We start from the raw sequence: 13497 nt of genomic DNA on the forward strand, positions 1-13497 counted from the left end.
TCCTGTTTCCACCCAAGAGCTCAGCTGAAGGAACAGAGCTGCTCAAATCAATGTTTCCTCTTCCTGACCTCTGCACTGGGAGATAGGTGTCCCTGATTGAATGTAGGGATCAGAGATCTTTGCTCACTGCTGTACTGTCACACACACACACACACACACACACACACACACACACACACACACACACACACACACACACACACACACACACACACACACACACACACTGACACTTCGATACACACACATGGATACACCAACACACACACTGTCAGTCATAGCTGTGGAGGAGCATGCGAACATCGGAGTGACAACCTCCAGAGGCTCGGAGATAAGACTTAATCTGGTGCCAATTATTTCTCCTTGACAGGTGAAGGTAAACACCAATCAGCTCCTGTGACTTGTGTTCTGAGTCAATAGTCCAAGCCCAGTGGTTGCTGGTGGTGGTAGGGGGCTGATTATGAGGTGTCGATTGGAGACAAACACCAAGCTGTCACATCACAGTTCCCTGTGATAAGGGGCTTTTCTTTCTGATCAACCTGGCTCTCCAGTTACTCTGATGTCCTGGATGTCGTCTCCAGGGGTTGGAACAGAAATTATTTTCAAATCGTTTTGTTCTGAACAGAACCATCTTTTTTTTTTGTTCCATTCCACTGTTCTGACCAGCAAAATAAAGTTTTGAACCGGTTATAACTCCCAAAAATTGGGTAAAAAAATCATCTGAATCTGTTTTTGTACATTAAGCTGGACATTAAATTACTTCAGCAATGGATAGAGCAGCTTGCTATGGAGTTGGCAAGCTATGTACATGCATTGGACAGACAAGTGTTGTGCACATACGACTGAAATGTTGTTGTCATGTCATGCATTATCTGAATTAGGCCTACAGAATTATACCTGGGAGGAGCGGCTTCTATGAAGGAACTTTGAATTTCTTTGAACTTCAGACAGTTGGCTTAACTAGCGTTGGACAGGAGCTTGAGCCCTTGATCACGACTCTCAGTTCAATTACATTACACATGGTGCAGCCTCGAGTTTCCGAGGGCTAGACCAATGCTAGCTAGCTAACACACTTGTGTGTGTAGACCAGCGCCAGGGTTAAAATAAACACACACCTTACCTTTTTGTAGTTAATCAATTGAACGTGAAAGGTGATTGCCATTAGTATCCTCAACTAGCATTGAAAAAGAGAATCCATTGTTCTCCAAATTAAAAAACGCTCTCTCCCTAATTTCTGAATCGTGCCTGTAACAGGCTATGGAGTGTAGTAACATTTTGTGGAATCACGCTGACTCAGCACTTGATTTTGTGACTCTGTGAACTTTGTGTTGCTTTGTCGAGGCACATTAAAAGAAATATATATTTTTGCATATGTGCTTTGTAGGGAGGGGAGGGGGCAGGTAGCCTACACGCACATGCTGGCAAAGGTTTTCAGCTGGCAGGCAGGCAGACACTGGAATACGTTTCTAAGTGACAGTGAGGGCTTTGCATAGGTGCTTTGTTGCATTTGTTTTTGTGGGACTGGAAACAAATGCCTAGAACGTAAAATTATGTTACTGTTCCGGGAACAGTATAGATCCCTGGTTCTGTTTCTCAATTCAGTTCTGTTCCCTGAACCAGTTCCAACACCTGGTTCTCTCTGTGTCCCTGCCTCTGTGAGGCTCAATGAATGTCCTCTTTTTCTCACGCTTGCTTTTGAACACATAATTATGGGCAACTCTACGGTAACAGAGTGATGCTGAGATTTTTCACTTTAAAATGTATGCCAAAATAAACCCCAGTCATTGCAAAGTTAAACAAACAAATGTAACTCTATACACAAGGACGACTTCTAACATGTTACTTGTGTTACTTGAAAAACAGTGCAGATGCTAAGTTTGGTAACATAATGATGGTTTGTGCTGTTGGTGTGCCCTCATTCTGTTACCAAACTTTGCATCTGCACTGTTCTTCAAGTAAATGTATTTTTGCAAAAAAAATGGGAAATGATTAAAAGTGGTCATTGTGCAAGGAGTTGTGTGGTTTGTTTAACTTTGCAAGCAATGCTTTTAGTTTGACATGCATTTTAAAGTGAAAAGTCTAAGCATTACTCTGTCACCATGGAATTGCCCTTATACACTCATACCAAATCATGCAAGCTTTCTGATAGGGATTCATGTACGACTCAAGATAAGTGTGGCCGTCTTTGTGTCCCTTGGGGATGTGTCCCTTGCGCTTGGGGCTCAGTCTGGCCTTGGGGCTGGGAGTTGGGGTTGGGGTTGGGGCTCAGGCTGAGAGTTGGGGCTGGGGTTGGGGCTCAGGCTGGGGATGGGGCTGGGGCTGGGAGTTGGGGCTGGGGTTGGGGCTCAGGCTGAGAGTTGGGGCTGGGGTTGGGGCTCAGGCTGGGGTTGGGGCTGGGACTTGTGGCTCAGGCTGAGAGTTGGGGCTGGGGTTGGGGCTCAGGCTGAGAGTTGGGGCTGGGGCTCGGGCTGGGTGCAGCTGGACAGGGTCACATTGTGTCCTCAGAGAGAGGTGGAGATAGATGTGTGGGAATAGGTAACAGATTGGAAGAGAAACAGTTAACTATTGAGAAAGTATTATTTTCTTATATGTAGCAGCTCGTCAGTAGGGTTGCAAAGGGTCGGAAACTTTCTGGTACATTTCCGGAAAGATTCCTGAAATTTTCCATGAGAAGGTAAGCCTGGCAATTTGGAGAATTTAGCTTAAATTCGTCAAAAAAAGTTAACTTATAACAATTAACCTTTTTTGTGGGTACACATAAGGCAATTCTCTGCATATTTTGGTTAAACTATCCCCAATTCAATGGAATTGCAACCCTCTGCATGCACAGTGCATTCTTCCATCACATGTGCAGTGCACTCTTCCATCACATGTACAGCTGATTCTCAAGATCTTGCATGCTAATGAGATGCTATTGAGCCTACACTACTACACTGTCTGAGCCAAGGACTACATGCTTTCTGGTAAGTTTTGATTACAATACTGGGTGGGGTGAATATATTTTGTATGACATAGATTATTTTTTGTTAATAGTAAATAGTAGCCTACAGCAAAGTGTGTTTAACCTGTTAGTACTCTAGGGGCAGTATTTCATTTTTGGATAAAAAGACGTGCCCGTTTTAAGCGCAATATTTTGTCACGAAAAGATGCTCGAATATGCTTGGAATTGATAGCTTTGGAAAGAAGACAGTCTTACGTTTCCAGAAATGCAAAGATTTTCACTGTGAGTCCCTTAGAACAAATGCTTCGGGCAAAACCAAGATGTATGACCGACCAGGAAATGCACAGGATTTCTGAGGCTACGTTTTCCATGATCACCTTATATGGCTGTGAATGCGACAGGAATGAACGGACTCTTTCTCTTGTTTCCCCAAGGTCTCTGCAGCATTGTGACGTATTTGTAGGCATATCATTGGAAGATTGACCATAAGAGACTACAATTGCCAGGTGTCCCTCTTGGTGTCTGCGTGGCAATCAGTGCGCAAAAATCAACTCCCAGTATTTTTCCAGTCACTTCTCAGAACAAACCAGGCTACAAGGACGGTGCTTTCAATGGAGAGAAATATGACAAACCACCTTCAGGATTGATTCAAACAACGTTTTCCATGTTTCAGTCAATATTATGGAGTTAATTCGGAAAAAAGTTCGACATGTAGGTGACTGAATTTTCGGTTAGTTTCGGTAGCCAAATGCATAGTAACAAAAGGGAACGATGTGTCCTACACAAGAATCATTCAGGAAAAACTGGACATCTGCTATGTAACTGAGAGTCTCCTCATTGAAACATCTGAAGTTCTTCAAAGGTAAATTATTTTATTTGATTCCTTGGCTGGTTTTTGTGAATATGTTTCGTGCTAAATGCTAACGCTAATGCTAAGCTAGCTATCACCACTCTTACACAAATTAGTGATTTTCTCTGGTTCTAAAGCATATTTTGAAAATCTGAGACGACAGGATTGTTAAGAAAAGGATAAGCTTGAGAACAGGCATATTTATTTCGTTTCATTTGCGATTTTTAAAAATCGCTAACGTTGCGTTATGGTAATGAGCTTGAGGCTGTAGTAACGATACCGCATGCGGGATGGGGCGTACTATCAGGTTAAATCATTTCTAACTTGTTAATAATTTCTGTTAGTTAGTTTTTGCTACCATGTGGGTTTTCACTTGCTTGAGCCTGCTAACTGAGGAGTGTTAATTCACCTGTTTCCATACGTGTTTCATTTTAAAACATTTATCTTACAAAGGAGTTGTTTAATCTAACTGCTTAACTATTTATTTGTACATGGAATTGTGTTTGTTTGTTTTTACTCATTTTTTTATAATCTTTACAGGAAAATGCCACGGGCACTATCTGATGTGTGGAGACATTTCACTGCAGCTAATTTAGAAGGAAAAGCTGTGTACATTTGCAAATACTGTGCCAAATCATATGTGAAGAATGCAACAAAGATGCAGAATCATCTGGCCAAGTGCATAAAGTTGAATCAGTGAATATGATGAATCAGACACCTTATTCGATAGCAACAGCTCATGGTCCTCCTGGAATCAGAAGGTTTTTTGACTCAATGGAAGAACGTAGTCAGAGAAATGCTGATGAATGTCTTGCTCAAGCTGTGTATGCAACTGGTTCACCTCTGATGCTCACAGACAATGTGTATTGGAAGAGATTTCTGAATGTTCTTCGCCCAGCATAGACCCCTCCAACCAGACATGCTTTATCTACTCATTTGCTGGATGCCGAGTTCAACAGAGTTCAAGTGAAGGTCAAGCAAATCAATGAGAAAGCAGACTATATTGCAATCATCTCTGATGGGTGGTCGAATGTTCGTGGGCAAGGAATAATTAACTACATCATCTCCACCCCTCAACCAGTATTCGACAAGAGCACAGACACAAGAGACAGCAGACACACCAGTCTCATTGGAGATGAGCCGAAGGCGGTCATCAATGACCTTGGACCACAGAAGGTATTTGCACTGGTGACAGACAATGCTGCGCACATAAAGGCTGCTTGGTCTAAAGTGGAGGAGTCATTCCCTCACATCACACCCATTGGCTGTGCTGCTCATGCATTGAATCTGCTCCTCAAGGACATCATGGCACTGAAAACAATGGATCCACTCCACAAGAGAACCAAGGAAATGGTTAGGTATGTAAAGGGTCATCAAGTTATAGCAGCAATCTACCTCATCAAGCAAAGTGAGAGTAATAAGATCACCACATTGAAGCTGCCCAGCAACACCCCTTGGGGTCTCCTGGAGGGGAAGGAGTCTCTCCAAGAAATGGCCATATCAGTCTGCCAATATGGACAGCCCCGTCAAGAGGATCCTCCTGGATGATGTATTTTTGGTGAGAGTGGTAAGCAGCCTGAAACTCCTGAATAGCAGTAGCCATTGCACGGATTGAGGGAGAGAATGCCATCCTGTCATCCTGTTCAGACTCTACTTGCAGATGTAAGAGAGGAAATGTGTACTGCCCTGCCCATTTCACTGATGCTCCAAGCAGTGGAAACGGCAGTTCTGAAATACATTAAAAAGCGTGAATACTTCTGCCTGTAGCCCATACACGCCGCAGAGTACATGTTGGACCCCAAGTATGCTGGCAAGAGCATCCTGTCTGGTGCAGAGATCAACAAGGCATATGGTGTCATCACTACTGTGTCTCGCCACCTTGGCCTGGATGAGGGCAAGGTTCTTGGCAGTCTGGCGAAGTACACTTCCAAGCAAGGGCTTTGGGATGGAGATGCCCATATGGTAGTCATGCCAACATATCTCATCAGCCACCTGATGGAAGTGACTTTGTGGATCTGAGGCTCTTTCCCCTGTTGCTTCCATCATCCTCCAAATCCCACCAACATCAGTTGGTCGTTGTTTGGGAACACACACACCAAAGCACGCAACAGGCTGATTTAATACAAGGGTTGAAAAATTGGTGGCCATCCAGGCAAATTGTTGGCGTTTTGAGCCTGACAACAAGCCATCCTCAACAAGGTTGGAAAATTACAGTGATGATGAGGCCTCAGAGTCTGATGTTCAAGAGGTGGACATTGAGAAGGTCCAGGGAGAAGACATGGAAGCCTGAGAGGAAGACTATCAAAGCTTTAGTTTCTAGACTATCATTTTACAGATGAATGTTGAAAACGTTTTGGGGAGATGGATCATTGGGGATCATTCAATATTCCCTTTCTTTTGTTGTTCAGTGAAATCATCCCATGTGAAGAGTCAACTCATTTAATTAAAGTTAAATTTGTAACTAAATAGTTTTTAAATTATTATTATTTCTATTGAAAGGAGTTAATAATTTGCAAAAATGTCTACTTTTGACTAAATGTTTATGTTTCTGTCTCCATATGATATGGTAAATATATCCACTGCAAAAAAAACATCTACATTTAAATGGTATTAATATTAATTTGCATATATTCCCATTAATTCCCATACAGTCCCGTTAATTCCCACGGAAAGTTTCCACCTCTGAATATTCCCCAAAATGTGCAACCCTACTCGTCAGTATGGTCAAACGGCGTCGTATGCTCTGTATCATACATGCAAGACGACACACACACCACACACACATGCACACACACACCACCCACACACACACGCATGGCTGGAGACAAGCCAAAGCAAGGTGAGCCACACCTTCCCATTATGGGACTCTGAGTGGAGACGGGGAATTCAGACAACATGCCGGGGATGCCTGGGCAGGTATGTGGGATTTTCTGCTGTCTGCACCTTCCTTCCTCCTCCCCTCCCCACCTTAGTGCTGCAGGCAGATCAGGGGAGATCTCCAGGTCTGATAGCGGCTCCTCACACAGGAAGAATCATGGTGGGCAGAGGGGCTCTACAAACTCTCACAGCGCAGTTCACTCCCCAGCAGATCCTCACACAGAGAGACCTGGGCAGGTATACAATGGGTCTCTCTCTCTGTCCACCAAGGACACCGTGTGACCCTGTTCAGCTGCACCCAGTCCGTGCCCCAGCCCCAACCCCAACCCCATCCCCAGCCCCAACCCCCAGCCTGTCCACGCACCTGGTAGAAAAGAACAGGGAGCAGAGAGATTAAATCAACAGGTGGACAGACAGACCATATCATTTTACCACCAGATGTCACTGACATGCTGGCCTTGGTCTGTGGTAGACAGAGCTCTTCACTAGTTACATTCTCAGGCCTACCTATGATGGGATGTTCCATCAGGTCTGCCCCATGTTCCATAGGGCCGAGGTCATCCCATTCTCGATTGCAATACCTTTTGTCGTTCTCCCTCATCTCACCTGTCAATCTCCCCCGAGCTGCAGTAAATGGGACAGGTGCTTAAATTCAAAGTCTCTTTCCTCCTTAACCTTATCTCCTCATCATACCCATGAGGTCCTGGGAAACACGTACGCTCACGCTCACGCTCACGCTCACACACACACACACACACACACACACACACACACACACACACACACACACACACACACACACACACACACACCAGTGGAGTTGAGCCCTGTCTGGCTGTGGGTGGTTGTGGTTACAGAGGCCTTGGTGAGAGCTCCAGTGGTGTATACCAGATCCTTCTGCTCTGGATGGAACGCTTGCATCCCATCCCTGCTGGAGCTTTTATCACCAGTTTGCACTGAGTGTACAATTCATGTGAAGGGAACGTTTCTCCTCGATATGCTTCCTCTCACTTTCAATATATCGAAATGAAGATAATACGATCCGATTCGCAACTGAGAAGAGCATATATCTCGCAAGGATCACATGCAAATACTAAACGTTGCACTCGCTGGAATTGAAGTCGCTTTGGACAAATGGAATATAGTATATCATCCCCGAATGGCTTCGATCGACTCAGTGCAGATGATAGCTTTCCCGTCCCGTCTTTGTAGGATGATGTGGATTTGAGAGCCATCATCATACCATAGCTTGGATATCACCATGCCTCTACCAGTAGCTTAGTTACAGTGGACACATGCTGGAACCAGCTTATGGTAAAGGAAATTCATACTTCTCAGCTATGCCAGATTGCACTTCAAATTGCCCATGGCCCATGGCAACGGGAAAGGATACGCTGAATGAGAACGATACGCCGTTCACCAGGAGTACTGGGTGCCAGGCAGTCTTTCAGTCCAGTGTACTGTAGGTGTCACAAAAGGGATTGCTAATCTGATTCGGAGGTGAGAGCGCTAAGTAGCCATATAGTCCGTCCTGGCTGTGGCTTGTGTTCAATCCTGTGTTCGTTCCTTCGTCCGCGTCATGTCCTAGAGTATACCTTTGGTGCTCCGTAATTCTGGACAGATACAGAGGAAGAGGACAGGCAGGCAGGAGAGAAGCAGACATCTCACCTCAGTGTGGATCCCGTTCAGTCACTCCCTCAGTGTTTCCCCCCTCTCTCTCTCCTTCCCTCCCCCCCTCCCAGTCTCCAGATCCACAGTCAGATGTCATGCAGGGGCATGCTTTACTGTTACGGTTGGCACTCCTGATGCTTCTCATTCAGCCAATTTGAAACTAGAGACACCTCCCGTGTTTGACAGTGCAGTCAGTTTAGCCACAAGGAATGTGCATCGCAAAGTCCCATGCCAAGATTTTTTCCCTCTGTTTTGTTTCATGTTAAACACAGCCAGAGAATGTTTCCATTATCCGATAATGCTCTTTGCTTACAATGGAAATTTGCTCTGAGAAAGAAAACGCAGCAAGGAGTGAGATGTATTTTTAAGATGATTGTTGGATGCAGTGATCGTTCCAAAACAAAATTACATGAAATGTCCATTTTGCAAAACAAACCACAGTGCACAAGTAGTATTTAATGTAACTTAAGACTGTAATTATTCTATTTTAAAAGTGATTCATTTAATGTAATGTTTTGATATCGTTTCAAGGCAGAGAACATGCACCTCCACTGTATATTTGTTCAACTAAACTCAGCAACAAAAAAAGAAACGTCCTTTTTTCAGGACCCTGTCTTTCAAAGATAATTTGTAAAAATCCAAATAACTTCAGAGATCTTCATTGTAAAGGGTTTAAACACTGTTTCCCATGCTTGTTCAATGAACCATAAACATTTAATGAACATGCACCTGTGGAATGGTCGTTAAGATACTAACAGCTAACAGACAGTAGGCAATTAAGGTCACAGTTATGAAAACTTAGGACACTAGAGGCCTTTCTACTGACTATGAAACACACCAAACGAAAGATGCCCAGGGTCCCTGCTCATCTGTGTGAACGTGCCTTAGGCATGCTGCATGGAGGCATGAGGACTGCAGATGTGGCCAGGGCAATTAATTACAATGTCCGTACTGTGAGAGGCCTAAGACAGCTCTACAGGGAGACAGGAGGGACAGCTGATCATCCTCGCAGTGGCAGACCATAATGTAACAACACCTGCACAGGATCGGTACGTTCGAACATCACACCTGCGGGACAGGTACAGGATGGCAACAACAACTGCCTGAGTTACACCAGGAACACACAATCCCTCCATCAGTGCTCAGACTGTCCGCAAGCTCAGACTGTCCAGCTGAAAAAGGCTGGACTGAGGGCTTGTAGGCCTGTTGTAAGGCAGGTCCTCACCAGACATCACCGTCAACAACGTCGCCTATGGGCACAAACCCACCGTCACTGGACCAGACAGGACTGGCAAAAAGTGCTCTTCACTGACGAGTCGTGGTTTTGTCTCACCAGGTGTGATTGTCGGATTCGCGTTTATCGTCGAAGGAATGAGCATTACACCATACTCTGTACTCTGGAGCAGGATCGATTTGGAGGTGGAGGGTTCGTCATGGTCTGGGGGGGTGTGTCACAGCATCATCGGGCTGAGCTTGTTGTCATTGCAGGCAATCTCAACGCTGTGCGTTACTGGGAAGACATCCTCCTCCCTTCCTGCAGGCTCATCCTGACATGACCCTCCAGCATAACAATGCCACCAGCCATACTGCTTGTTCTGTGCCTGATTTCCTGCAAGACAGGAATGTCAGTGTTCTGACATGGCCAGCGAGGAGCCCGAATATTAATCCCTTTGAGCAACTCTGGGACCTGTTGGATCGGAGGGTGAACGCTAGGGCCATTCCACCCAGAAATGTCTGGGAACTTGCAGGTACCTTGGTGGAAGAGTGGGGTTAACATCTCACTGCAATAACTAGCAAATCTGGTGCAGTCCATGAGGAGGAGATGCACTGCAGTACTTAATGCAGCTGGTGGCCACACCAGATACTGACTGTTACTTTTGATTTTGACCCCCCTCTTTGTTCATGGACACAGTATTCCATTTCTGTTAGTCACATGTCTGTGGACCTTGTTTAGTTTATGTCTCAGTTGTTGAATCCTGTTCTAACAAATATTTACACTTGTTAAGTTTGCTGAAAATAAACGCATTTGTGAGTGTGTGCTTGTTTTTGAACCTTTCTAGTGCAGGCATTCCGCTAGCGGAACCCCTCGACAACATTCTGCTGAAAAGACAGCGTGCGAAATTATTATTATTATTATTATTTTTTTAACTTTCACACATTAACAAGTCCAATACAGCAAATGAAAGATAAACATCTTGTTAATCTACCCATTGTGTACGATTTCAAAAATGCTTTACAGTGAAAGCACAACAAATGATTTATCCAGCCAAAGATAGGAGTCACAAAAAGCAGAAATATAGATAAAATGAATCATTAACCTTTGATGATTTTCATCAGATGACACTCATAGGACATCATGTTACACAATACATGTATGTTTTGTTCAATAATGTGCATATTTATATCCAAAAATCTCAGTTTACATTGGTGCGCTATGTGCAGTAACGTTTTGATTCCAAAACATCCGGTGATTTTGCAGAATTACTCATAATAAACATTGATAACAGATACAAGTGTTATTCACAGAATTAAAGATAGACTTCTCCTTAATGCAACCGCTGTGTCAGATTTCAAAAAAACTTTACGTAAAAAGCATAATCTGAGAACGGCGATCAGTGCCCAATCCAGCCAGAGAAATATCCACCATTTTGGAGTCAACAGAAGTTAGAAATAACACTATAAATATTCACTTACCTTTGATGATCTTCATCAGAAGGCACTCCCAGGAATCCCAGTTCGACAATAAATGACTGATTTGTTCCATAAAGTTCCATAAAGTCCATCATTTATGTCCAAATAGCCACTTGTTGTTAGCGTGTTCAGCCCAGTAATCCATCTTCATGAGGTGTGAGCACTTCGTCCAGACAAAAACTTGAAAAGTTCCATCACAGGTCGTAGAAACAAGTCAAACGATGTATGGAATCAATCTTTAGGATGTTTTTAACATAAACATCAATAATGTTCCAACGTGAGAATTCCTATGTCTGAAGAAAATAAATGCTGCCCCCTATCCCAAAAGACAGTGAGCGGACGTTTCTTTTTTTGCTGAGTTTATGTTGCCCTGATTAAGGATTTGAATTAGAGGCTCCACTGAGTAGCCACTGTGTATCCCGAATGGTACCCTATTCTCTATGTAGTTCGCTGCTTTTGACCAGAGCGCTATGAAGGTAGTGCACTATGTAGGGGACGGACTCAAGCCGAATGTGCAGATATGAAGTGTCCTGCTATTTCAACATTCTCTGTAGGTTTCTCGATATCTGTTACAGTTCATGTCGTTTCTTCTTTGTTGCCAGCTGGAGAATACGAGTTCTATATCTGTAGGTTGTTGGTCTTCATAAGTTATCTCTGTCTGGGCGCTACACTTGAGCTATTTCACTAAGGGTTCAACGATTTCTATGCTCTACATCAGAAATGATAGAAATTGATAAAGAAGAATTTGAGAGACAGGTTATTGGAGTATAGAGAGGCAGTTGAGAGATGTCCTGACAGACTCATACTAGAGGCTGGTGTGACTGATAAGGTTTGTGATGGATGTCTGCCTGTCACTTGTACTCTTCCTATGTCTGTCTGTCTCTCTGTCTGTGTCTGTGTCTCTCCTATGACCTTGGACTTGCTAGAGACTTTGGCACTGCCTAACTCCCCCCCCCCCCCATGCAGTCAAGCGTTAGAAACAGAGCAAGCAGGCTGCAGCGGTTCCATTCAAATGACCCTGAGTGCTAATCTCAGCGCGGAGGTGATGAATGCCACATGTCAGCTGGTGACGGCTTGTCCTCTGAACTCAGCGTCTCCAGTATCCCCTCAGCCCGGTGCTCCAGCCAGCAGCACCACGGGATGGGACGGGAGTGATGTCTGGGCACGGCAAGGAAGGGCTGGCTGGCTGGTGTCCCGCCTGCTGATGACCTGAGTTGACAACAACACAGGGCTGCTCAGACTGGGGTGTTTATGAAGGGAGATGACCTTTCTAATGTGTGTGTGTGTGTGTGTGTGTGTGTGTGTGTGTGTGTGTGTGTGTGTGTGTGTGTGTGTGTGTGTGTGTGTGTGTGTGTGTGTGTGTTGCGTGCGTTCTGTATCTGTTCTGGAAGGGGTGCTCTTGTCTGTCTGGGTTATGGTTAGTGAGGGTTAGTGCATGTGTTTGGAAGTGCATTCACGTTAACCGGCGGAGAAAGGGAAGACGCCTTGCACTATATATCACCATCTCCTCTGTGTGTGGCTAGATCACACCTGCTAAACCATAACAATACCGTAACAGAGTTTCCAAAAGACAGAAGCTAGCGCTCACCACGTTAACAGCTGAGGAGCCCTCTGCCAGTGGGCCCATGTCAGTATTACAGTTACACCATCTCCTGTGTCTCTGTGTGCAGTGGAGAGCTCCCCAGCTCACTTAATCACTTCTCCCATCTGGGTAAACACAATAGTATACACTTTTATTTCCACATGGACAGATGTTCACTAAAGCTGTTGTGGGGAGGACTTTTTTACTGAGAGTAATCCGTCTCCAGCTTTCTCCTTTCGATTCAATGCAGCGTACAATTTGGTGCAGGGGAGTTGAGAGGGCTCTTGAGATGTAGTAGAAGTTCCAGAGGACAGCGGGTCATTTGTCTGCACCCATTGGAGTGGAAAATGAACAGGACTTCCATCGTGGTGTCCTCTGGGACGTTCGGGATCCAAGTGCTGGATCAACTTTCCCGAGCTGCACGGAGAGAGAAGGCCCACCTTGAGGGAGAGAGATAGATTGTCTGTCAGATTCCCGCCCAGCTCAAGTCTTCTCTCACAACCTCTAATGGAGCCATTTTCATACCACACCAGATTAGCTGAAACTAATGGCAAGAGGAGAGGGATAAAGTTCTACTCTGTGTCCCAGACCTCCCATCCATCTGCCCTCACGCCCGCTGATCTCACACAGAAGCGCGCACACACACACTAATCCCCGGCAGCAATCTGCTATTAACGGCAGAGATGAGTCATTTGCGAGAGATTTTATTTCCAGATTGTTTAAAAACCATTACAATGAGTTCACATGACATTTGAAGCTACGTGTAATATTGGACTGTGGTGTGGCCAGAATGTTTCGTTTTCTTAAAGTGATCCTTTTTGTTTTAAAGAAATTGTTCCTCTCCTTGTGTCGGCAGCCTGATTCAGCTGGGCTGTCCTCTACAGG

At 44.7% G+C, this 13497-nt stretch overlaps 1 protein-coding gene across 4 annotated transcripts in view; it reads left to right on the forward strand.

Moving 5' to 3' along the window:
* sema3fa (sema domain, immunoglobulin domain (Ig), short basic domain, secreted, (semaphorin) 3Fa) overlaps positions 1 to 13497 on the forward strand; it is an 81397-nt gene that overhangs the window by 43556 nt on the left and 24344 nt on the right. The window lies entirely within an intron of this gene.

Source organism: Oncorhynchus nerka, linkage group LG2 (genome assembly GCF_034236695.1).
Source record: "Oncorhynchus nerka isolate Pitt River linkage group LG2, Oner_Uvic_2.0, whole genome shotgun sequence".
Classification (NCBI taxonomy): Eukaryota; Metazoa; Chordata; class Actinopteri; order Salmoniformes; family Salmonidae; genus Oncorhynchus; species Oncorhynchus nerka.